This window comes from Rhinopithecus roxellana, chromosome 11, assembly GCF_007565055.1.
Source record: "Rhinopithecus roxellana isolate Shanxi Qingling chromosome 11, ASM756505v1, whole genome shotgun sequence".
Classification (NCBI taxonomy): Eukaryota; Metazoa; Chordata; class Mammalia; order Primates; family Cercopithecidae; genus Rhinopithecus; species Rhinopithecus roxellana.
Genome location: NC_044559.1, coordinates 112,344,802 through 112,366,852, shown reverse-complemented (window position 1 = coordinate 112,366,852; position 22,051 = coordinate 112,344,802). Strand labels below are relative to the sequence as shown.

The 22,051-nt window shown below is 46.0% G+C and overlaps 1 pseudogene across 1 annotated transcript; it reads right to left on the bottom strand.

Moving 5' to 3' along the window:
• Nucleotides 1-3,058: 3,058 nt before the first annotated feature.
• LOC104665685 lies at nucleotides 3,059-3,938 on the bottom strand (annotated as a pseudogene). Its single transcript, XR_748445.2, has one exon. The product of XR_748445.2 is annotated as a calcyclin-binding protein-like (transcript).
• Nucleotides 3,939-22,051: the final 18,113 nt, after the last annotated feature.

Sequence of the window (22,051 nt, the reverse complement as noted above, 5' to 3'; positions counted from 1 at the left end):
ATCCTCCCACTTCAGCCTCCTCAGTAGCTAGGACCACAGGCACGCGCCACTGTGCTGGACCTAAAGCACGTTCTTAAGAGAATATCGAAATACTTTTCCAGAGACACAAAGCGTTTTCTCATCTGGGAAATCAGGAAGATGGAAACTCGGAGAAGTTAAATACTTAACTGAGATACCCAGAAGTTCAGCTGCCAACCAGGCAAGGCATCTGAGAAGGCTGTTCCATGAGTCTGGTTTCTGTCAGTTACAGATATTTCATCCAAGTTATGTTACATCTGTGTTACTTTGTCAAGTAAAATGGCACACTCCCTCGGTCACAGTCTTTTTTTATGTATTTTTTTGAGTCAGTCTCACTCTGTTGTCCAGGCTGGAATGCAGTGGCGAAATCACAGCTCACTGCAGCCTCAACCTCCCAGGCTCAAGGTGATTCTCCCACCTCAGCCTCCCGGGTAGCTGGGACTACAGGTATATGCCAACACGTCCGGCTGTTTTTTTTTTTATTTTTTGTAGAGGTGGGGTTTCACCATGGTGCCCAAGCTGGGCTTGAACTCCTGGGCTCAAGCAATTCGCCCTTCTTGGCCTCGCAAACTGCTGGGATTACAGTTGTGAGCACCGCGCCTAGCCAGTCATAGTCTTTACACTATTTATTCATCTACTGGGCCCTATAATGTCCTAATTCTATCTGACTTGCCTAGATGCAAAGTTCAGTGGCCAGGACCAAGGGCAGGTCTGCCTAGATTCTAAAGTACCCAGTGCTTTGTGAAAGTTCAAGAACCACACAAATACCAGAAAAGCAGTATCCTGGGAAAATCTTTTATAACCAACTCATAAATGGATGATTCTCCAGGGAGGGCATCAAGGGGAAAAAGAAATATGATCTTCCTCCAACCCCATCCCGCCTCCACCTCTTTGCTATAAAAGCCTTATTTCTTATTACTTTAATCAATTTTCTGGCATGATGCCTGGTAAAGGCTTTATGTTCATACAGCCTTGTAGAAAACAGCCCTGAACTGGCTGGGCGCGGTGGCTCACGCCTGTTATCCCAGCACTTTGGGAGGCCAAGGTGGGCGGATCACGAGGTCGGGAGACCGAGACCATCCTGACTAACATGGTGAAACCCCGTCTCTATCAAAAATGCAAAAAATTTGCCAGGCATGGTGGCGGGCACCTGTAGTTCCAGCTACTTGGGAGGCTGAGGCAGGAAAATTGCTTGAACACACGACGCAGAGCTTGCAGTGAGCCGAGATCGCGCCACTGCACTCCAGCCTGGGCTACCGAGCGAGACTCCATCTCAAAAAAAAAAAAAGAAAGAAAGAAAGAAAAAGAAAAGAAAAGGGCCCTGAACCCCACAATGACAGCAGCAAACCCAAGAACTTGGTCACCTATACAAGCCCCTACCTTCTCTCCTGCCTGAGTTAACCTAGGCCACCAACATGTCAATGTTGGCCAGGCATAGTGGTGGTTCACGCCGGTAATCCCAATACTTTGGGAGGCCAACATGGCATTGCTTGTAGTTTGGCCAGTAGTTTGAGACCAGCCCGGGCAACAAAACAAGAACCAGTCTTCACAAAAAAAAAAAAAAATTTTTTTTTTTTTTTTTTTTTTTTTTGAGATGTAGCCCAGGCTGGAATACAGTGGCACGATCTCGGCTCACTGCAAGCTCCGCCTCCTAGGTTCACGCCATTCTCCTGCCTCAGCCTCCCGAGCAGCTGGGACTACAGGCGCTCATCACCAGGCCCGGCTAATTTTTAGTATTTTTTTTTTAGTAGAGACTGGGTTTCACCCTGTTAGCCAGGATGGTCTCGATCTCCTGACCTCGTGATCCGCCTGCCTTGGCCTCCCAAAGTGCTGGGATTACAGGCGTGAGCCACCGCGCCCGGCCGAGAAACCATTCTTATAACAATATGGTATACCGACAACTGGATTCTTGGTGTCTATAACATCTAGATTGTCTTTCCTGTGATTTAGAATCTGACAGCCCTGAGTTCGAATCTTGACTCCAGGGGGTTGAGGAATTTGATCAGATATGGAAGATGGAGATTCTTGCAAAATGGACATAGCAAGATTTTTGCAAAAATTGGGAGGTGCCTTTGTACAGACATGGAAGTCCACAGAATAGACTTAGTTGAGAAAGCAGCTCAGAGGAGCCTGTGTAACTTTTGGCAAGTAATTAATTTAATCTCAGGAGGTTTCTCTGCTCAATGGGAATAATAATATCCACCCCACCAGTTTTTGTAAAGTTTAAATAAGATCATCATTTGTTCCCAGCTTTTAGTAATGTAAATGAAAGCTGATTCCCTCATCCACCTCCTATGTTCCTTCCCTCAAGGCTGGCCAATCTGCTTGAAGAAACTGTCATCACAGAAAGACAAATACCTTCTGTTCTCACTTAGAGGTGGAAGCTGAATAATGTGTACACTTTGACATAGAGAGTGGTGATAACAGAGTCTCAGAAGGTTGAGAGAGTGGGAGGCAGGTGGGTGGTGAGAGATTACTTAATGGACAATGTATGATACCCTGAAAGCCTGACTTCACCTCTGCACAATCCATGCATATAACAAAATTACACTTGAACTCAATAAATTTACACCTTTGTTTTTTCTTTTGAAACGGAATCTCACTCTGTCGCCCAGGCTGGAGTGCAGTGGTGTGATGTCGGCTCACTGCAAACTCTGCCTCCAAAGTTCAAGCAATTCTCCTGCCTCAGCCTCCCAAGTAGCTGGGATTACAGGCACCCACCACCATGCCAGGCTAGTTTTCTATTTTCATTGCGGATGGGGTTTTATCATGTTGGCCAGGCTGGTCTCAAACCTCTGACCTCAGGTGATCCACCCGCCTCAGCCTCCCAAAGTGCTGGGATTACAGGCGTGAGCCACCGTGCCTGGCCTCCATAAATTTATACTAATAACATTTATTTAAGTTTAACAATAAAAAAAGAAATTGTGATCAATAAATTTTATCAAACTTTTTTTTATTGGGCAAGACTTGCTCTTTATGTTTCACATGAGAATGCAATTATAACCCTTCCTTGAACAAAATGACCAGGATACTAATAAAACCATGTTTGCAGGAGTGTTTAATAAGCATATTTTATTTAAATAAATCCTCCAGTAGGAAATGGAGAATTCACTGCCTTTACTTAGAAGGCTATGTAAATAGCTATCTGTCAAATTTATATATGCAGCTCACCAATATTCCCTTACTGGAAACATCAGTATTTCCACATCACATCACAGTTCCCAAAAGGACCTTAAAGTCTCAAAACTCCTTTGGCTTGCTTCTCTCTTGATTCCACCCAGTCTTTATTAATGGTTCTCTTTATATCATCATCTCCATCTTCATAAATTTTCTTTAGAACATTCATCAATCCCTCACTAGGATCTGTTTCAGTGTCATAGGAGGGCTTCTCTTTTTCTTTGCACTCTTTTTCAACGTGGGTCAGGTAATCCCACCTTGTGTTTTCCACTTTCTTTCTACACAATATAAGAACTGTATCTGTCTTGACTTTTTTTGAACTGCCTTCCACAGAGATGGGTTTCAAGAGATTGTTCACAATCATGGAGTAACTCTTCCCATTTAGATTCTTTACCAAAAGATCAAATGACCTCTCTGTGAAATGCACCTGCACATTCTCAGTGGGAACTTGATGCACTCCACTTAAGGTAATGTAGATTTTCACACACTTATCTGACTGATCCCATCCATAATTACTGCTTTTCACCTTATAGCCCGTTGTAATGGGAGCAACCACAGCAGCTGGTTTTTCATTATCAAGAAGTTCCGCTTTCTTCTGTGATTTCTGTTGCATCTTGTTCTTGATTTCCGTCTCAATCTTGGATTTTTCAGCTGTAAGGGCATCACGTACTCTTTTCCTAGTAGCCTTTTTCCAGCAACACCTTTACCTCTTCTAGATCTTTCTGTAGCTCTTCTGAAGCCATGGGGGCTGGATCAGGCCAAAGGCCCGAGCTGCAGTCGCGCTGAGGAGGGAACAGGAAACGCCGCGCCTAGCCGTCAAACTGAGCGCAGAGGTCCACCCGCAGGAGTCGCGGCGCTGCAGCCTGCGCCTATCAAACGTTTTATTTCTGTATTATATATATATAAAAGAATCATTCGTGCAAATAATATTATATTCTAAATGCAATTAATCTGCAAATGATACATCTAGAGAGAACATGAAACTTGTTCCAGAACAGTCATTTAAAGCCAAAACAAAAGGTTTAAAGTTAGGTAAGGAATGCACTTTGGTGAACATGTAGTGATCCGTTCACCCACAGGTTCAATAAAATGGTTAAGTGGTCAGCAATTGGGCTAATTCACACTGGTGATTGCCTGGGAGAAGGAAGGCTGAAGAGTTCAATTTAGATAAAGAAACAAACTCTTCCTCTGGGACAACTTGAACGTAAAGACTGCACCACACATTTTTGAGTAATAGAAATAGCAAAGATGTATGTATCTCTTGTCCTTATCTTTTAAGGAAAGCTGAGCAAATGGTACAATCTTGAGGAACAGAGTAAGTGTCAACGAACTACGTTGTTTCCAAAATGACCTGGGAACAAGAGTCAGCGTCTGCAGTAGAGCTCTTCAAAGCCTGGGAGAAACCCTGGAGCCCAGGTATCAAAATCACACCCACGACAGAGTTGATTTGTTTCTTTGATGTCCCTGATGTTGTTCATGCAGAATTCACTCCTTGAGGTCAAAAAGTTCATCAAACTTCTGTAGAAATTCCAAAGTATTTGATAGATTCTCAGCATTGCAAAAAGAGAAAATTCCAGTTTAAGGCTCCAAACCAAAGTGTACCTCTGTGAAGTACTCTTGAAAAACAGCAACAGTGAGTGCTTCTGACAAGACACTCTCCTTGACCAAACTTTGGTGAGAGTCCTCTGAGCCTTTGGATTTCTGTGTCTGTCTTTGCATCACCTAATTTTAGCAAAACTTCTGCTGCGTCAGTTAAGCAAGAATCCCTCTATATCTGATCAAATTTCTCATCGCCACCTCCATCACCAGGTGGTGTCTGATTACCTGGAAGGAGGGATTCTGTCGAATTGGTTTAGCCAGAATCCCCCGACTGCTGATGCTTCTTCCTAGGAATTTTTCATCCCCTGATCTCCACCCTACTCCTTGGCTATGAATCCCCCACGCTGTGTTCAGAATGGAGGCCTGTTCTGTACTGAAGTCTTTTCCCCTATTGCAATAGTTTCTCATTAAAATCTGTTTCCACCAGGCATGGTGGCTCATGCCTGTAATCCCAGCACTTTGGGAGGCCTAGGTGGGCAGATCTTCTGAGGCCAAGAGTTCGAGACCAGCCTGGTCAACATGGTGAAATCCCCTCTCTACTAAAATTACAAAAATTAGTTGGGCATGGTGGCAGGTGCCTGTAATCCCAGCTACTCAGGAGGCTGAGGCAGGAGAATTGTGGGAAGCCAGGAGGTGGAGGTTGCAGTGAGCTGAGATTGTGCCACTGCACTCCAGCCTGGGTGACAGAGCAAGACTCTGTCTCGAAAATAAAAATAAATAAAATCTGTTGGTCAGGCACAGTGGCTCACGCCTGTAATCCCAGCACTTTGGGAGGCCAAGGCAGGCAGATCACCTGAGGTCAGGAGTTTGAGACTAGCCTGGCCAGCATGGTGAAAGCCAGTCTCTACTAAAAATACAAAAATTTGCCAGGCATGGTGGCAGGTGCCTGTAATCCCAGCTACTCAGGAAGCTGAGGCAGCAGAATCGCTTGAACCTAGAAGGCAGAGGTTGCAGCGAACGAGATCGCACCATTGCACTCCAGCCCACACAACAGAGTGAGACTCAGTCTCAAAAATAAGAAAATAAATAAAATAAAATCTGTTTCATTCCGTTACTGTCTGGCTCTGGTTTTTCCTTAACCCTTCCCAGCCTGATCACTCACCTCTTCCTCAGTCTTGGCTCCCAACTACTAACTGTTCCTCAAAATCAAATACACCCTTGGAAAATGAAGATTCTCCACCATTAAAGATGGATGAGGCTGGGAGCGGAGGCTCACACCTGTAATCCCAGCATTTTGGGAGGCCAAGGCGGGTGGATCACCTGAATTTAGGAGTTTGAGAATAGTCTGGCCAACATGGTGAAACCACGTCTCTACCAAAAAAAAAAAAAATTACCCGGTCATGTTGGCAGGTGCCTGTAATCCCAGCTACTTGGGAGGCTGAGGCAGGAAAATGGCTTCAACCCAGGAGGCAGAGGTTGTGGTGAGCCAAGATCATGCCACTGCACTCCAGCCTGGGCAACAGAATGAGACTCTGTCTCAATAAACAAAAACAAAAACAAAAACAAAACAAAAAAAGGTGGATGAATGTCTGTCTATGCTGTAGGCTTAGAAAATAAAACCAAAAGAGGAGTTGTAGAAATCTCTGCATTGTTTGAACAAACAACCCAACGTGACTGCTTTAAGGGTGACAACTGTTATCTGACTCTTTATGTTCCATTTTTTTAAATTATCTTACTTTATAGTCATATCTCTTATAGTCACGAGGTAAGTTGCATGTCAATATGACATGTCAATGCTTGAACTAAGTTGACTGATGGTGTCAACCTGAGTTATCTTCAGTTTGACTGACGTTCTTTTTTTTTTTTTTTTTTTGAGATAGATTCTTGCTCTGTCACCCAGGCTGGACTGCAAAAGTGCAATCGTAGCTCAGTACAACCACAGACTCCTGGGCTTAAGGGATCTCCCACATCAGCCTCCTGAGTAGCTGGGACTACAGGCACACACCACTGCACCTGGCTAATTTTTTTAAATTTATTTTTATTTTTATTTTTTGAGACAGAGTCTTGCTCTATCACCCAGGCTGGAGTGCAGTGGCATGACATTGGCTCACTGCAATCTTCGCCTCCTGGGTTCAAGAGATTCTCTTGCCTCAGCCTCTGGAGTAGCTGAGACTACAGGCATGCCACCAAGCCTAGCTAATTTTTGTATTTTTAGTAGAGATGGAGTTTCTCCATGTTGGCCAGGCTGGTCTCGAACTCCTGACCTCAGGTGATCCACCCACCTTGGCCTCCCACAGTGCTGGGATTACAGGCTTGAGCCACCATGCCCAGCCACACCTGGCTAATTTTTTTAAAAGAAATTTTTATAGAGACCAGTCTTGCTTTGTCACCCAGGTTGGAGTTCAGTTATGCCATCACAGCTCACTATAAAGTCGAAACTCCTGGGCTAAAGCAATCCTCCTGCTTCACCCTCCCAAAGTGCTGGGATTACAGGCATGAGCCACCGTATCTGCCCCAGTTTGACTTTCTATCTCCACTTTTGCAGACTCCCCAGCCTACAAGTAAAGTTCTTTCTCAACTCTTTGGTGTTGGACGAAGCAAAAGTCTTTCTGCATGGGTCCTTCAGTCCTTCTTAACCTCACTTTCAGGCAAACCAGATTATTAATTAATTAATATTACATCCTCACAGGTGATATCCCAGGATCTCAGATCTTGCCTTAAACTCTCTCTCTCTCTCTCTATCTATATATATGTATATCCCCGACTCCTCCCTCTCCCTCTTTCACATTTTTTTCCTATTGATACATAATATTTTACATGTTTATGGGGTACATGTATTTGCTATATACATAGAATGTGTAGAGAGGTGAACAACTCCATCACCCATCACCTTGAGTATTTATCTGTTTTTATTTATTTATTTATTTATTTATTTATTGAGGTGGAGTCTTGCTCCGTTGCTCAGGCTGGAGTGCAATGGCACGATCTTGGTTCACTACAACCTCTGCCTCCCGGGTTCAAGTGCTTCTCCTGCCTCAGCCTCCTGAGGAGCTGAGATTACAGGCGTATGCCACCACACCCAGCTAATTTTTGTATTTTTAGTAGAGATAGGGCTTCACCATGTTGGCCAGGCTGGTCTCGAAATTCTAACCTCAGGCAATTCACCCGCCTCAGCCTCCCAAAGTGCTAGGATTATAGGCGTGAGCCACCACATCCGGCTGAGTATTTATCATTTCTATGTGTTGGAAATATTTCAAGTCCTCTCTTCTATCTGCTTTGAAATATACTATACATTGTTGCTGGCTATGGTCACCCTACTCTACTATCAAACATTAGAACTTGTTTCTTCTGCCTAACTGCATGTTCCTACCCATTCACCAACCTCTCTTCCCCCTTCCCCCACCCACCCACACCTCCTTGCCAGCCTCTGGTATGTATGATTCTGTGCCACACAGTTATCCCTTTTTATATCTGCCTCTTTGTAAGTCTTTCCCTTATAGCTTCCATCAGCCCATTGTCCCAACATCTGGCAAGTAGATTCCTTCCTTTCTGTTTGAACATCTGTTCCTGTAACCACTCCACCGGCCTTCACACTTATCCATCCCCAGTTTTCCACCTGGATCCTCAAGCTTACATCCTAGGGCATCCCAGTTCCTCCTCACTTCAGTCTCCACCTCCCCCTACCCACCTAACAAGCCAAAGAACACAAGCCATCGCTGATTTCAACATAACCATCAGATTTTGCTGAACTTAATGTTTTCTTCTGAATGAGACAATAGGCTATCTATGTATTTATTTATTTAGAGACAGGGTCTTGCTCTGTTCCCCATGCTGGAGTGCAGTGGCTCAGTCATAGCTCACTGCAGCCTTGAGCTCCTGGGCTCACGTGATCCTCCCACCTCAGCCTCCCAAATAGCTAGAACCACAAGTGTGCGCCACCACTCCCAGCTAATTACTATTTTTTTAGAGACGGGGCCTCACTATGTTGCCCAGGATGACGATTCTGTGTAGTAAGTATTTAAGAGCTGTACAAATGTCGGACACGGTTTTCAGTTCAGGTGAGCCCCCAGCTGTGCTGGGGCCTCCTGCTCTTTGGGACAGCACTGGCCTGTGGTCAAGCCAATGAGCTAAACACAGGACAGGTTTCTTGGTCCTCGGTCACAGCCTGGCCCCAGGAAGGCAAGGCCCCAGAAGCCACTCAATCAGTGGAAACAGCAAGGCTTATGGTAAGGTGAGAGGGACTGCCAGTACTTAGTACATCTAAAGACCCTTCTGTTGTTTTCCTTCAAACGTCTTCCAAAGGGGAATATCTTAGAAAAACCTGAGCGCATTCAAAGAACAAAGATGTGAGAGGGGCTGGAAAATAGGACCCATGAGGAATGGGGAAAAGAAGCTATGATTCTTAGTCAGAAGGAGAGAAAGCCTAGAGGCCACTTAACAATGGCCTGCAAGGTTTAAAGCGATATTCCTCCGAGAATGGAGACCAGCTGTTCACCATCTCCAGCGAGGACAGAACAAAAGGAAATGAGCTTCGGCTTCCACACGAGTGATTTAAGCTGGAAAATAATCTCTGCCAATGAGGATATCAGACTTGGGATAAGTTATCAAGGGAGATCAGGGTCTCTCCTCTGGAGTTCTTCAAAAAGCAAAGAGGCCCATTTTCCTGGGTGGGTCAGGCGCGATCTGGCAGCAGGCAGAGGGGAGGAGAGGAAGGTTGGGGGAGGCTTTGGGTCCTCTCCAGTTGTATGAGTCCATGACTTTGTTTTTCAAATAGTCTCCTCTTTTGTTCTTGCAGTCTCTCCAGCAGCATAATAGTTTTTTTGGACTCTGGCATTTGCAGGATTGAGGCAGGGGAGAGGTGAAAGCAAAGGCATGTGAGGAATGAGCAAAAGGAGGAGAAATTGATTAATTTTCCATGGGAGAGGTGAGGAGAAACTGCAAATAACTAAGCACAGTCCCTTAGTAACTGTCAGTTTCTAAAGTAAGAATCTCTCACTTTCTCATATGAAAATTAGCTTCCATATATATATATATACACACACTAATTTGTTCTTCTTTTCCTTTCTTGTTGGGTTTCCTGGCCTCCTTTTGAATCCTTTGTACATTCCCTTTACACCTTCAATATTAGCCTGTCTCAGTTTCCTGTACAACAAAAGCCAAAGACAGATTCTTCTTATTGAATCCAACACTTTACAAATCCAAAGCCCAAACCTTTGGCATAACATTACCCATCTATGAAATGCAAACCCAGCCCCTGATTCATATATGTTTTTCCTGTTTTTAATCCTTTAAGGCCTTTGGGTGTCTCTCCAGCCTTTGGCCTCCTTTATTAAGCCTGATGCTAACGGCCTACTCCTGTGACCCCAGAACCAGTGTCTTTGAAGTACAGGGGCACTCAGGGTCAGCCACACCCGCTGGGCTGAAACCTTAGGAACGTCCCCCCCACCCCACCCCTGCCTCCCCCGGTGGCTGCACTCGGGTATGGGAGAGTGACATTGTCCATCTCTGCATCTGCCCCCACACGGGTTTTGGCTGGTCCAGCTCAGAGACAGCCCTGAGAATGACAAAAAGGAAAAGATGCTTGTCTTGTATCTCATCCAGCACCTGGTGGTAGGCTCCAAGGTAACCCAGCCTCAAGGCTTCCTTCCTCAGGCAGCTTTGATGGTGAGCACTAGGATGTGAGCCCCACCAGAGCTGAGCCTCATCTGTCCTGCTCACCATGTGTATCTCCTGTGCCTAGAAGAATGTCTGGCACGTGTCGGAGAGAAATCAGTATTCACAAGCAAATGCCAGAGCAGGAAAGGGCTTGGAGACCATCTGCCCCCACATGTTTTTCTTTTTATTTTTTTTGAGATAGGGTCTCACTCTCTTGCCCAGGCTGGAGGGTAGTGGTATGATCATGGCTCACTGCAGCCTTGACCTCCAGGCTCAAGTGATCCTCCCACCTCAGCCTCCTGAGTTAGCTGGGACTACAGGCCTGTGCCACTACACCCCACAATTTATTTTTTATTTATTTTTTTTTTTTGAGACGGAGTCTTGCTCTGTCCCCCAGGCTGGAGTACAGTGGCACGATCTCAGCTCACTGCAAGCTCCATCTCCCAGGTTCACACCACTCTCCTGCCTCAGCCTTCCGAGTAGCTGGGACTACAGGCACCCACCACCACACCCGGCTAATTTTTTGTATTTTTAGTGGAGATGGGGTTTCACCGTGTTAGCCAGGATGGTCTCCATCTCCTGACCTCATGATCTGCCTGCTTCAGCCTCCCAAAGTTCTGGATTACAGGCGTGACACACCGCGCCCAGCCTAATTTTTTTTTTTTTTTTAAGACAGGGTCTTGCTATGTTACCCAGGCTGGTCTCAAACTCCTGGGTTCAAACAATCCTCCCACCTCAGCTTCCTGAATTGCTGGAGTTACAGACATGAGCCAACACGCCTGGCCCATTCTCACCTCTTGTTGCAGACAGGGGAGGTTCCAGGCTTTTCTAGGGTCTTTGTGACTCTCAAAGACCTATCTGTACCCCTGGAAGGAAAGATCTCATCTGGTCAATTAGTCTGTGCTAAAATGCTAATGGTACTAACAGGTTAATTCATTCTCTCTTGTGCGCTGTTTCTCTCTCTTTCTCAGAGCCTGACCTCCCCCTAGACTCCTCCTCTTGCCTTGCTGGGCAATGGCCATTCATCCCCAGATGCAGAGCAGAAAGGAGCCTCCTCCACCACCAACCCTTGAATTCTTGAGCTGAGGCCAAGAACCAGGCAGATGGAACAGAACCAGTTGAGATTAGAGTTTCACGCATCTTCCAAGGACAGATTCTGCTGGCTGCCCTGGGAACCCACATAGCCTTGCCCAAGTAGAGAGAACACAGAGCCAGCCCCACAGAAGATGTAGGGAACAAGACAGTGACTCTCAGTGGCCCCAGGGGGCCTTGTCATCACCCCAGCCCGGGACTGTGGCAAGTCCTCACCCTCGTAGCCAGGCTGTGCTGTCAAGGCTGCCCAGAGTGAGAGAAACAGGGCAAAACCAACCAACGGATGGTGTTTCTAGCTCCCTAACCTGCTGTGTATGCCCCAGAAGCACTGGGGAGCTTTTCGGTTTTTTATTTTTGTTTGTTTGTTTCATATTTAATTGTTTTTTATGTTTTTGAGACAGAGTCTCACTCTGTTGCCCAGGCTGGAGTGTGGTAGCACGATCTCAGCTCACTGCAACTCCACCTCCCGGGTTCCAGTGATTCTCCTGCCTCAGCCTCCCAAGTAGCTGGTACTACAGGCATGTGCCACCATGCCTGGCTAATTTTTGTATTTTGTAGTAGAGACAGGGTTTCACCATATTGTCCAGGCTGGTCTCAAACTCCTGACCTCGTGATCCACCCGCCTCAGCCTCCCAAAGTGCTGGGATTACAGGCGTGAGCCACTGCACCCGGCCCCATATTTAATTTAATTGTTTATAACGAATTTGTTATTCATGGGGTACATGTACAGTTTTGCTACATTGATATACCACGTTGTGGTGAAGCTAGGCCTTCAATGCATCCATCACTAGAACACACTCTATATCCACCAAGCAACCTCCCATCATCCACCCCCTCCCACCCTCTTACAGCTCCAAGTCTCTAGCATCTATTATTTCACATTCTATGTCCCTGGGTCCACATTATTTAGCTCCCACTTATAAGTGAGAACATGCAATGTCTTTCTGTTTCTGAGTTGTTTCACTTAAGATAATGGACTCCAGTTCCATCATGTTGCTGCAAAAGACATTGTTTTATGCTTTTTTATGCCTGAATAGTATTCTGTTGTGTATTTAGAGTGCGTTTTCTTTAGCCAATCCTCCATGACTCTGCTATTGTGAATAGTGCTGCAATAAACATATGAGCGCAGGTATTTTTATACATATATAATGATTTCTTTTTTTGTGGGGGTAGATACCCAGTAGCGAGGTTGCTGAAGTGTATGGTGGTTCTATTTTTATAATCTCCACACTATTTTCAACCAGGGGCTTTTTTTTTTTTTTTTTTTTTGAGACAGAATCTCACTCTGTTACCCCGGCTGGAGTGCAGTGGGACCATGTCGGCATACTGCAACCTCCATCTCCTGGGTTCAAGAAATTCTCCTGCCTCAGCCTCCTGAGTAGCTGCGATTACAGGTGCACACCACCATGCCTGGCTAATTTTTTTATATTTTTATTAGAGATGGGGTTTCGCCATGTAAGCCAGGTTGGTCTCAAACTCCTGACCTCAGGTGATCCACCCGCCTCAGTCTCCCAAAGTGCTGGGATTACAGTCGTGAGCCACTGCACCCAGCCTTTTTTTTTTTTTTTTCTGAGATGGAGTCTCACTCTGTCACCCAGGCTAAAGTACAATGGTGCAATCTTGGCTCACTGCAACCTCCACCTCCCAGGTTCAAGTGATTTTCCTGCCTCTGCCTCCTGAGTAGCTGGGATTACAGACACCCACCACCACACCCAGCTAGTTTTTGTATTTATAATAGAGATGGGGTTTCACCATGTTGGCCAGGCTGGTCTCGAACTCGTGACCTCAGATGATCCACCCGCCTCCGCCTCCCAAAGTGCTGAGATTACAGGTGTGAGCCACCACTCCCAGCCCAACCAGGAGCTTTTTAAAAGTAGATCCACTGTATCCTGACCGAAATCCACCAGCTGCATCGGAGTCTCACAGGCTAGGCCCCAGAATCTGGGTGTTTTTTTTTTTTTTTTTTTTTTTTTTTTTTTTTTTTTGAGGCAGAGTCTTGCTCTGTCGCCAGGCTGGAGTGCAGTGGCACAGTCTTAGCGCACTGCAACCTCCGCCTCCTGGCTTCTGCCTCAGCCTCCCAAGTAGCTGAGATTACAGGCACGCGCCACCATGCCCGGCTAAGAATCTGTGTTTTTAAGAATGTTGTGAGTGATTCCGACATATAACCCAACTTAGGAATAACAGGCTGACTGACTCACCTTCCCTCTCTCCCTCTCGTCTTTGTACGACTCTGTTTTCCCGTTGCGGGGGATTTCAGCTCATCAAGTTACACCAATTGACTGTCAGCATCACTAAGCTTTTTCTTTCTTTCTTTTTTTTTTTTTTTTTTTTTGAGACGGAGTCTCGCTCTGTCGCCCAGGCTGGAGTGCAGTGGCCGGATCTCAGCTCACTGCAAGCTCCGCCTCCCGGGTTTACGCCATTCTCTTGCCTCAGCCTCCCAAGTAGCTGGGACTACAGGCGCCCGCCACCTCGCCCGGCTAGTTTTTTGTATTTTTGGTAGAGACGGGGTTTCACCATGTTAGCCAGGATGGTCTCGATCTCCTGACCTCGTGATCCGCCCGTCTCGGCCTCCCAAAGTGCTGGGATTACAGGCTTGAGCCACCGCGCCCGGCCTAAGCTTTTTCTTTCACATCCAGGGTGAGTTTCAGTCAGGGCTTCTCTGGGTCTCACAGGAGAGAACATTGTAAAGCCAGCATCTCCTCTGAGTAATTCACTCCCTGATGATGGGAGTTTGACTTTTCCTCGGTTATGAGTTAAGAGATGGCCGGGCGCGGTGGCTCAAGCCTGTAATCCCAGCGCTTTGGGAGGCCGAGACGGGCGGATCACGAGGTCAGAAGATCGAGACCATCCTGGCTAACATGGTGAAACCCCGTCTCTACTAAAAAATACAAAAAACTAGCCGGGTGAGGTGGCGGGCGCCTGTAGTCCCAGCTACTCGGGAGGCTGAGGCAGGAGAATGGCGTAAACCCGGGAGGCGGAGCTTGCAGTGAGCTGAGATCCGGCCACTGCACTCCAGCCCGGGCGACAGAGCGAGACTCCGTCTCAAAAAAAAAAAAAAAAAAAAAGAGATGAAAGTCAGGTGCAAACACTTATTTCTTCAAGCCAACAAACCCTAGCACCTCCTCCATCTCAGAGAAGGTCAGCAGACATATGTGTGCCACGTTTCTTCATCTCAAGAGCTGTGCATCATCGTGGGAAACTGGACTTGCAAATGGCTCTACAGAAAGAGAAGGCTGTGTGAGTGTCCGCCCCTGGGTGGAGGCTGTCTTTGTTGAAACCATGCTTTCCAGGGTGGTGCCCCGACAAAAGCCGGAAAGTGAATCTCTTTCTACTACCCCTGCAGGCTCTGGGCCCAGGCATGTTCCGGGCGAGAGGATATTTAGGGATTTCTGGGTTTAGCTTTCTCCGTTTTGCCATTCAGCTCACTCTGGCCCTGGCTGTCTCCAAAGGAGAGGACTGATACCATGGGATTAAGTACTTATGCTCAAGCTCCAGTCTGGGAAGCTGAGTCTCCACCTCTTTCTGAGGCCAAGGCATTGTTCTGACAACTGCCCTTGACTCCAGTTCCTTCAGGATGAGGGCCGTGGCTTTTCTTGCCCACTCTTCTGCTCCTGAATCCTTCCTCGCAGCCTCTAACCACCCTGCTAGCCCTCATCTCTGGCTTGCTGCCAGTTTCCTCTGGCACTATCCTCCCTAGCTGGCTGCAAAGCCACCTGTTGTTTTTTGGTTTTTTTAGAGATGGGTTCTCGCTCTGTTGCAATCACAGCTCACTGGCATCGAACTCTTGGACTCGACAATCCTCCCACCTCAGCCTCCTAAATAGCTAAGACTATAGGTGCCCACCACCAAATCTGGCTTACTTTTTTATTTTTTTGTAAGAGATGGAGTCTCACTAGATTACCCAGGCTGCCCTCAAACTCCTGGCCTCAAGGGATCCTTCCACTTCTGCCTCCCAAAGTGCTGGGGTTACAGGCATGAGCCCCAGTGCCTGATCGCCAGCTGTTTTCTCTTGTTTACTCTCCCTGACCCTGGGCGTCTGCCCTTGGAAATATTGTACCCAGCTGCCCCAGCTCCTGATCCCATGCTCTGTCTGCTTCATTTTCTGCTGTTCCCTTCATCCATCCTTCTCCCATCTCTCAATCCCCCCTCCCCCAGCCATTCTACCTCTAATGTGTTACTTGGTAATATGAATCGGAATTCGAAAGGACACAGGATTTCATGTGTAAAGGACTCGCTGTTTTCTTTATTTACTATTGCTGCCGTGCAATCAGTTGCCCTTTTAACCAATGATTCCTCCTGACACAATGCTCTTTTAATGTTTTCATCCCTATAGGATGAGTGTTCCTTGATACAAATAGCAGTTGCCACTTCCTTTGTGGACCTAAAGATTAGACAATGTTCCTTTATAAAAGTTTTCAGCCTTTACTGTGCCTCATAATTGCCTGGGATGCTTTATAAAACCACATGGTCTGGGCACCACCTTCAGATATTTCAGTTCAATTGGTCTAAAGTCGGATTCTGTGTCCATATTTTAAAAATACTGTGGCTGGGCATGGTGGCTCATGCCTGTAATCCCAGCACCTTGGGTGGCTGAGGTAGGCAGATTACCTGAAGTCAGGAGTTTGAGACCAGCCTGACCAAGTGGTGAAACCTCATTTCTACTAAAAATACAAAAATTAGCTGGGCATGGTGGCAGGTGCCTGTAGACTCAGCTACTTGGGAGGCTGAGGCAGGAAAATTGCTTGAACCCGGGAGGCAGAGGTTGCTGTGAGCCAAGATTGTGCCACTGCACTCCAGCCTGGGTGACAGAGCGAGACTTCGTCTCAAAAAAATAAAAATAAAGTAAAAATACTTCTGACAGGGCACGGTGGCTCAACCCTGTAATCCCAGCACTTTGGGAGGCCAAGGCAGGCGGATCACTTGAGGTCAGGAGTTCAAGACCAGTCTGACCAACATGGTGAAACCCTGTCTCTACTAAAAATACAAATTAGCCAGGCGTGGTGGCACACACCTGTAGTCTCAACTATTTGGGAGGCTGAGGCAGGAGAATTGCTTGAACCGGGAGGCAGAGGTTGCAGTGAGCGGAGATCACGCCATTGTTCTCCAGCCTGGGCAACAAGAGCAAAACTCCATCTCAAAAAAAATAAAAATAAAAATACTTCCCAAGAGATGATAATGTGCAGCCAGGCCTGAGATTCACTGATTTATCAAAAAATCTTTCATGATAAAAGTATGTTCAAAAATTCTGTAATCCCAGCACCTTGGGAGGCCAAGGCGGGCTGATCACCTGAGGTCAGGAGTTTGAGACCAGCCTGGTCAACATGGTGAAACTCCATCTTTACTAAAAACACAAAAATTAGCCAGGCGTGGTGGCAGGCACCTGTAGTCCCAGCTACTCGGAAGGCTGAGGCAGGAGAATTGCTTAAACTGGAAGGCAGAGGTTGTAGTGAGCCGAGATCGTGCCACTGCACTCCAGCCTAGGCAGCAGAGCGAGACTCTGTCTAAAAAATAAAAAACAAAAAACAAAATTAGCCAGGTGTGGTTGTACGTGCCTATAGTGCCAGCTACTCAGGAGACTGGAGTGGGATCGCGAGACTGGAAGGTTGAGGCTGCAGTGAGCTATGATCGCACCACTGCACTCCAGTCTGGGTGACAGAGCAAGACCTTGTCTCAAAAAAATAAAAAAGAGGCCGGGCGCGCGGTGGCTCAAGCCTGTAATCCCAGCACTTTGGGAGGCCGAGACGGGCGGATCACGAGGTCAGGAGATCGAGACGATCCTGGCTAACATGGTGAAACCCCGTCTCTACTAAAAATACAAAAAACTAGCCGGGCGAGGTGGCGGGCGCCTGTAGTCCCAGCTACTTGGGAGGCTGAGGCAGGAGAATGGCGTGAACCCGGGAGGCGGAGCTTGCAGTGAGCTGAGATCCGGCCACTGCACTCCAGCCTGGGCGGCAGAGCGAGACTCCGTCTCAAAAAAAATAAATAAATAAATAAATAAATAAATAAAAATAAAAAAGAATTGAAATGTGACATACACATGATTTTACATCCTAAAACAATGCTACATATACTTTAAATATAATCCAGAAATTTTATGACTTGCTAGTGCTTTACAAGTTATTTAAAGAACACAACTTATTTAAAGAACACAAATTCATTGGTAGCATATCACCAATGATTTTCTCCTGCACAAGCAAATGTTTACGAGGATTATATAATCATCAGCTTCGAATAACAACATTTGAACTATTGCATGTCCATGAGTGGATTTTTTTTTTTTTTTTTTTTTTTTTTTTTTTTTTTTTGAGACGGAGTCTCGCTCTGTCGCCCAGGCTGGAGTGCAGTGGCCGGATCTCAGCTCACTGCAAGCTCCGCCTCCCGGGTCCACGCCATTCTCCTGCCTCAGCCTCCCGAGTAGCTGGGACTACAGGCGCCGCCATCTCGCCCGGCTAATTTTTTGTATTTTTTAAGTGGAGACGGGGTTTCACTGTGTTAGCCAGGATGGTCTCGACCTCCTGACCTTGTGATCCGCCCGCCTCGGCCTCCCAAAGTGCTGGGATTACAGGCTTGAGCCACCGCGCCCGGCCCATGAGTGGATTAAAGACTAGTTACTAGATAATAATAGACCAAAAATACAACTTATGAAAATAAGTTCCATAAACACTATCATCATCACCAAATGTCACTCAAACTAACAGGAATTTATTCTTTAAAAGCATGAAAAAAGCCATTTGAAATCACAACCACATCTAGGCAAGTGATATCAAGCTTTCTTTCCCCAGCTTGTAGGGATTCCTTGAGCATCTAGGCAGTAGTTGCTCAGTAACAACCAAGCCTAGCATAGCTGCCAATATCTTAGAATACTGAAGTTGTATTATCAGTAAATGCTAAAAACAAAATAGATTTAGTTACTTAGTATTGAACATAACCACCCTTAATTACTTGCTTGATAGAGTGGTTGGTAAGTAACCCCAAAGGTTGATCATCAAAGTGAAAATTTATGAAATTTTGCTTCGCTTACCCAAAACATATCCCCCCAAAGGCATGCAGTGTCACCCAGACTTCAGTGTAGTACATGATCATAGCCTGACTAATTTTAAAATATTTTTAGAGACAGGGGTCTCACTATGTTGTCCTGGCTGGCCTCGAACTTCTGGATCCTCCTGTCTCAGTCTCTCAAAATCCTGGGATCACAGGTGTGAACCATCCCACCTGGCCACACTTTTCTTTTTTTCTTTTCTTTTTTTCTTTTTTTTTGAGATGGAGTCTTGCTGTTGTTAGCTGGGCTAGAGTGCAATGGCACGATCTCAACTCACTGCAACCTCCACCTCCCAGGTTCTAGCAATTCTCCTGCCTCAGCCACTAGAGTAGCTAAGATTACAGGCCCCCGCCACCACGCCCAGCTAATTTTTGTGTTTTTAGTAGAGACAGGGTTTCACCATGTTGGCCAGGCTGGTCTCGAACCCCTGACCTCAGGTGATCCACCTGCCTCAGCTTCCCAAAGTACTGGGGTTACAGGAGCAAGTCACTGTGCCCCATTCCTGGCCATATTATTTTATCTGTATCAGCCCATTAAGAGAACACCCTAGTTAAGGACTACACTGTGAGATGCCTAGTTTCCAGAAGGATATAATTTACTGCCTGTTGAGACAGGAAAAACTGTTTCATTATTATGTTTTACATGTGCATTTAGGTGCAGATCTGACCTGCCTGATTACAGATGCCCCCAAAGGCAAACATCTTGTATTCTAATGATTGTATTGACTTATTCACCAGATCATTTTTTTTATCATTCAGACAAAAAGCTGTGTTTTTAATAACTGAGAAACTGTTCATATCAAATGAGAAAAAAACCTCAGCTTTGAATAGGAACTTATCCAAAGGCAAATTTAGAATAGCCTGAGTGAGTTATCCAAGTCTTTGATGGAAAATAATCTTTCCCCAGCAATTATCATTTCTGCGGATTGAGAAATCAGCCTAAAAAATAGAACCAGTATAGGCCGGGCGTGGTGGCTCATGCCTGTAATCCCAGCACTTTGGAAGGCCCAGGCGGGCGGAACACCTGAGGTCAGGAGTTCGAGACCAGCCTGACCAACATGGAGAAACCCCGTCTCTACTAAAAATACAAATAAAATTAGCTGGGTGTGGTGGCTCATGCTTGTAATCTCAGCTACTCGGAAGGCTGAGGCAGAAGAAGCTCTTGAACCCAGCAGGCGGAGGTTGCGGTAAGCTGAGATCGCACCACTGCACTCCAGCCTGGGCAACAAGAGCAAAACTCCATCTCAAAAAAAAAAAAAAAATTGAACCAGTATAAATTCAAATATCCAGGTTAGCTAGGTGCAGTGGCTCACACTTGCAATCCCAGCACTTTGGTAGGCGGAGGCAGGAAGATTGCTTGAGCCCAGAAGGTTGAGGCTACAGTGAGCCATAATCATGCCACTGCACTCTAGCCTGGGCAACAGAGCAAGACCCTATCTCTATAAATATATATATATATATATGCCGGGCGCGGTGGCTCACATCTGTAATCCCAGCACTTCGGGAGGCCGAGGTGGGCGGATCACAAGGTCCAGAGATTGAGACCATCCTGGCTAACACAGTGAAACCCCGTCTCTACTAAAAATACAAAAAATTAGCTGGGTGTGGTGGCGGGCGCCTGGAGTCCCAGCCACTCGGGAGGCTGAAGCAGGAGAATGGCGTGAACCCGGGAGGTGGAGCTTGCAGTGAGCAGAGATCGTGCCACTGCACTCCAGCCTGGGCAACAGAGCGGGACTCCGTCTCAAAAAAAATAAAAGAAAATCCCGGTCAAACAGGGCTATTGAGATCTGAATATAAGAAAATTCAAAAAACGTAGAAAATCCAGAGTCTTTGAACCCATTTGTGAAGACAGTAGAAGTCTGAGGCTTCGCTGAAATGGAAGAATATAAATTTAATTTTTGTTCATTCTTTTTTTTTCTTTTTTGAGATGAAGTCTCACTCTGTTCCCCAGGCTGGAGTTCAGTGGCACAATCTTTACTCACTGCAACCTCTACCTCCTAGGTTCAAACAATTCTCCTGCCACAGCCTCCTAAATAGCTGGGATTACAGACACCCGTCACTATGTCTGGCTAATTTTTTTTTCTTTTTCTTTTTAGTAGAGATAGGGGTTTCACCATGTTGACCAGGCTAGTCTCAAACTCCTGACCTCAGAAGATCTGCCCCTGTCGGCTTCCCAGAAAGCTGTAATTTTTGTTTATTCTTATTCTCTGAATTTCCAGAAACAAAATAACTACCAGGAGCGAGGTATAGTGGTGTGTGCCTATAATCCCAGCTGCTAAGAAGCTGAGGTGGAAGGATCATTTGAGCCTAGGAGTTCAAGACAAGCCTGGGCAACACAGTAAGAGTCCGTCTTCCATCTCAAACAAACAAAAACAAAACGTACAAACAAAAAAAAAAAAAAAAAGGAAAAAAACAAAAAACAAAATAGCTGCCAGTTCCTGGGAGTACAGGAGCTTGCAACTTGTGCATAGTTAGTTTAGTAAGTATAAAATATACATCATAAATACAGCATCAATACTTTAATTCCGCAAGTTTAAAACTAACATGGGAATTGCTATTTTTAAGTTTCTGGATAACGGGAAGTTGATGTGTTTTTTATCTTGGGTCCTTCTAATACTTAGCACAATACTTTTTTTGTTTTGTTTTTTAAGACACTGTCTCACTCTGTCACCCAAGCTGGAGTGCAGTGGCACGATCACAGCTCACTGCAGCCTCAACTTCCTGGGCTCAAGCTATTCTCTCACCTCAGACCTCAAAGAGCTGGGCCCACAGGTGCACACCACCATGCCTGGCTAATTTTTAAATTTCTCAGAGAGACAGAGTTTCACCATGTTGCTCAGGCTGGTCTCAAACTCCTGACCTCAAGCGATCTGCCTGCCTCGGCCTCCCAAAGTGTTGGATTACAGGCACGAGCTACAACATCCGGCCGTAATACTTTTTATATTACAGATTTTATCAAAAAATGTTACCTCATCTGAGTGATGTGCTTAAGAGCTTATAGAGCAGGGAAGATCCTAAGCTTAAGCAACTCCTCCAAAAAGTCATCTTCCAGAAGTCACAACAATCACAACAGACTGGAAAGGAACTGTGTCCCTTCTGCTAATTAAAGGGACAACTGGAGGCTGGGTGTGGTGCCTCACGCCTGTAATCCCAGCACTTTGGGAGGCTTGGGTGGGAGGATTGCATGAGGTCAGGAGTTTGAGACCAACCCGGGCAACATAACAAGATGTCATCTCTACAAAAAATTTTTAAAATAGCCAGGCATGGCAGCATGTGCCTGTAGCCCCAGCTACTTGGGATACAAAGAAGGGAAGATCACTTGAGCCAAGGAGGTTGAGGCTGCAGTGAGCTATGATTGCACCACTGCGTTTCAGCCTGGTTGCCAGAGCAAGACCCTGACTCAAAAAAAAAAAAAAAAAAAAAAAAAAAAAAAAAAAAGTGGGGACAGAAGACCGGAGGGACAACTGCAGTCAGTTACCAGTGCTCTGCTTTTACATACAGCTTTGCCTCTAAGCACACCAGGCAAGCAACG